The sequence below is a fragment of the Bubalus kerabau genome, chromosome 9 (assembly GCF_029407905.1).
Source record: "Bubalus kerabau isolate K-KA32 ecotype Philippines breed swamp buffalo chromosome 9, PCC_UOA_SB_1v2, whole genome shotgun sequence".
Lineage (NCBI taxonomy): Eukaryota > Metazoa > Chordata > Mammalia > Artiodactyla > Bovidae > Bubalus > Bubalus kerabau.
This window is the reverse complement of record NC_073632.1, coordinates 12,322,492-12,327,497: the sequence shown is the minus strand read 5'-3', so window position 1 is coordinate 12,327,497 and position 5,006 is coordinate 12,322,492.

Genomic DNA, 5,006 nt, shown 5'->3' with positions numbered 1-5,006 from the left:
ACAGTAACATAAAAGTAGTAAGTGACTAATTTCCTCAAGTACTATTCTTTAAAGTTAAGTATTTACATTTAATCAAAAAGGATGTCATTTCCCATGGTTTATTGGAATGTTTATTGGAATGTTATATAAACCATATATATGTGTGTATATATATATATATATATATATAACTTCTTCTTTCCTCACCATAGACATTCAAAATCACTGTGCCTCCTACTTCTAAAATAGGTTTAAGCATGACACCTTTTACTGCCTCCATTTCTATTCCATGTTCACTCTATCTTCTCTTGCCTAGATACAGTAATTTAGGTGTTTTTTTTTTTTTTCCTCTTCTAATAGATTTCCATTATACTTGAAATCCAAATTTGTGTTTTACATATAAATATATATAAAATATATATTATATGTATATGCATATATACACATTAACACATGTATGTAAGCTGATTCTTGCTTATTGCTCTTGACACATTCTTTGTCCCTCTCAACCATTTGAGTTTTTGTGTGTTTTCTGTTTGCATGTTTTGTTTTTTTTTTCTTAGTACATTTACTTTTACTGATCTTTCTGTCAGGGATTCCCTGTTCCTAACTTTGTTTGACTGTTTTTTTTTTTTTTTTTTAACCATACAGTGGTCAGACCACATGTGACCTCTTCTAGGATGGCTGACTTTACTGCTCAAACTGCCAACCACAATCCATATCCTCAATCCAATTAAGCTCAACTATTTATTTCCTAAATATTTTTATAAGAATATAACTCACATTTTTCACATGCTTTTTTTTTTTTCTTTTTCTTTTGCTTTTTTATGTGCTTTCTCCTCACAACAAAATAACATATTCTAATTCTGTTTTGGCCACCTGATGCAAAAAGCCAACTGTTTGGAAAATACCCTGATACTGGGAAAGATTGAAGGCAAGAGAAGAAGAGGACAACAGAGAATCTGATAGCTGAATGACATCACGGACTCAATGGATATGAGTTTGAGCAAACTCTGGGAGATAGGGAAGGACAGGGAAGCCTTGTATGCTGCAGTTCATAGGGTAACAAAGAGTCAGACACAACTTAGTGACTTAACAAAAAATAAAGAGGAAACTAAACTATGAAATTTATCTTGGCTTAGATTTGAAGATTAATAAATGCTTACTGAATGCATGATTGAGTTAAAGGAAATCCATGTTTCAAATGACAACTATTTTATAAACTAAATCACCAAAAGACTTATAGCTAGAACATATCTTGGAGTTATCTAATCTGGTTCATTTTATAAATGAAAAAACTGAGGCCAGCGTATATTATCTAACTTCCTAAAACTCACACAGACAACCACTAGTAGAATTAAGACTAGAATGTGTACTTCCCATAATATGCAGAAAGGCTGAGGCAAAGGAAGAGATGATTGATATTTTTCATATAATGTTCTCTCTGTCATGCAATCTGATAACACTATAGAGGAAAAGCCACATCGTCTGTTTCTCCATTATGCACATTTATTTGTTCCCTCAAATTTATTCTTACAAAGTACATCATAACACATCCAGTATTCCAAAGGGATGAAAAGTTATATCAAGTCTTCATGTTTTAGCTTAGTAAAGAACTTGGAGGTTGTCACTACCCTTCATACAACCAAAGCTAACAAACTGACATCACTGACTTGGATGCATAGAGAACTGATATTGCATAGTGGGTCATCACTACAAAATTTGGAAAGACAGGTGAGTACAGAGTCATAATCAACATTTCTGAATATGGACCAGAAATCACTGAAGTCATTAACTGCTAGGAACTTAAGTGATAATCTTGATAACATGCAGGAGACAGTATATACTAACAAGAAAGTATAGAATGTGTGGAGCCTGTAATCTTAGGGGTCCCTGAAGATTCAAGGATTTGGGGGGTTTACTTTCAGGGACACCACAGGTACTAATAAGCCTTTAGGAGAGAAGGTGCAGCAAGGGATGGTCATTGTGAAATATCTTTGGAGAATTTTGCAATAGCAGAGGCATACTCTAGGAAAGTCTTTACCAAAACCTTAACCTCTTAGGTGAAAGCCACTTACAAGATTCTAATCTCTTCCAACTTTCCTGTTTCACCTAAGAAGGAACAAGTTGAGAGACATTTCTGAAGGACACAACTCAGGAACACAAATCTACTTAAAAAAAAATGAGATATAATCATAAAATGATGGATAACTTTCCATCCTCATATCATACCACCACATCAGTAAATCTCTTTATATTAACAGTGGGCTACAGCTGAAAGATCTGTGAGACAGATTCATTCTAAGGAGGAGTTCCCAGGGAATCACAAAGGAAATTTTGAGGCACAGATAAGAAGACTAAAATGATTTGAACCCTCTAGCTCCTGTGAGGGCTTCCCTGAGAGCTCAGCTTGTAAAGAATCGATCTGCACTACAATAAATATTAAGTGAAGTTGCTCAGTTGTGTCCGACTCTTTGGGACCCCATGGACTGTAGCCCACTAGGCTCCTCCATGTGTCCATGGGATTTTCCGGAGAAGAGTATTAGAATGGGTTGCCATTTCCTTCTCCAGGGGATATTCCTGACCCAAGGATTGAGCCTGGGTCTCTGGCATTGTAGGCAGACTCTTTATCCTCTGAGTCAACAGGGAAGCCCAGAAGTGAAGTCACTCAGCCAGCAAATATTAAACACAGTTCAAATCCTGGCCAAATTAACATAAAGACTCATAATAAAGATCTATTTACCTTAACTCCTATCTGTTACATCATGTCTGACTTTCAAAAACAAAACAGAAAAACATAAGGCATGCTGAAAGACAGGTAAAAGCACAGGCTGAAGAAACAAAGTAAGCATCAAAACCAGACTCCAATATGACACAGATTTGGGCAACATCTTAGAGAAAATTTAAACTGATAATGATTAATATGATGAGAGCTCTAATAGAAAAAATGAAATGATATGCAATACATATCATATCAATACAGATGGATACAAGTAAGCACAGAGGAAACTCTCAAAACAATCAGAAGATTAGAAATCAGAGAACTGTTAACACATATGAGGAATGACTTTGACGGGTTCATCTATAGATGTGATACAGAAAAGGAAATAATCAGTGAGCTTGAACATGTGTCAGTAAAAACTTTACAAACCAAAAGGCAAAGTGAAACAATGGTGAAAAGGAAAAAGAACAGAATATCTGAGAAGTTTGGGATGATTTCAAAAGGCTTAGTATACACAGAATTGAAATATTAGAGAGAGAGAGAGAGAGAGGAAAAGAAAAGGATATAGAAGATGCATTTGAATTATTAATGACCAAATTTTTTTTTCCAAAATTAATGACACCAAAATTAAAGACACCAAATCTTAGAGTGATGAGCTTCAGAGAACATCTTGTAAGATAAAAATTAAAAATCTATACCTAGGTATATAATATGTAAACTATAGAAAATAAAAGGCCAAAACAAATCTTGAAAGAAACCAAAAGTGTGGAAAAAAACAATAAGAATTGCAAAGGACTCTCATCTGAAATCATACCAATAAGAACAGAATGGGGAGAAAAAAATTGAAGCATTCAAATAAGATTAAGAAAAAAACACCAACCTATAATTCTATATCCAGTGAAATTATAATAGTAATTAAATGAAGGAAAAAATGACATTGTATTTTCCTAATTTCTCAAAAATATTTTAAAATAATTGTAAAATATACAAAACAAAATTTCTTATCTAAACAGTTTAAGTGTACAGTCCAGCAGTAAGTATATTCACATTTTTGTACAACGAATTTTCACTCTTTTTATCTTGCAAAACTAAAACTCTATCCCCAATAAGCAATGATTTCCCAATCTGATTGCCCTTACAACCAGGCATCCACAACTTTATTTTCTGTCTCTATGAATTTGAAATAATCTAGGTAGTTCCCCAAATAAATGAAATCATACAGTATTTGTCTTTTTGTTAGTGGCTTACTTCATTTAGTATGCTATTGTTAAGACTGTAGAATATGTATGAATTAATTTCATTTTTAAGGTTGAATTATATTGCATCATATGCTCATACCACATTCTATTCATCCATTTATCTGTCAGTGAACACCAGGTTCTGATGTTTTGCTTCTGAATTTTGGCTATTGCAAATAATGCTGTCATAGAAATAGGTGTGCAGTTTATTTAAAATAATAATAGTAACAAGATATTGGGAAATTATATGGATAAGTAAAATGAATGAAAACAACTTCACACCACATTGGACACAGGAGTTGAGAATATCTTGTTATAAGGTAACTTTGGTATGTGAGAAGTAGTATAGTATTATCTGAAAGAGGACTTAGATTGGCTGTAATTATATACTGAAAACTCTAGGAAAACCTTATTTAAAAAAACAACAGGAGATGAAAAGTGAATGAATATATATGAATATTCATTCATATCTATTCAGTGAATGAATAGATATAAATAGATGAATACAATGAATAGATGTGAATGAATAGATATGAATATTCTATTAAAATGAGAATGCAGAAAGAAAGAAAGAAAAAAAAAATAACAAGAACAAATGCAGCTAACAGAAAAAGGCACGCATGCTCAGTTGTGTGCAGCCCTCTGTGATGCTATGGAGCCTGCCAAGCTCCCCTGTCCATGGGATTCTCCAGGCAAGTATATTGGAGTGGGTTGTCATTGCTTCCCTCAGGAAAACTTTCAAACCCAAGGATAAAACCCACCTCTCCTGTAGCTCCTGCATTGACAGGGGGATTCTGATTCTCTACAAGCCACCTGGAAAAACTGCAACTAATAGAAGACATTTCTGCAAAAGCATGATAGATAATGATCCAGCCTATTATAATAATTATAATATTAGAATATAAATATGATATTATAATAATCACTTTAGATAAGAATGATCTAAATACACCAATTAAAAGAGAAATTGTCAGAGTAGATTATATAGAAACAAAAAATATAAACAAAATCCAACTATGTATTGTCTAAAAGAAATTCACTTTAAATATAAAGCTGAGTAAGTTTAA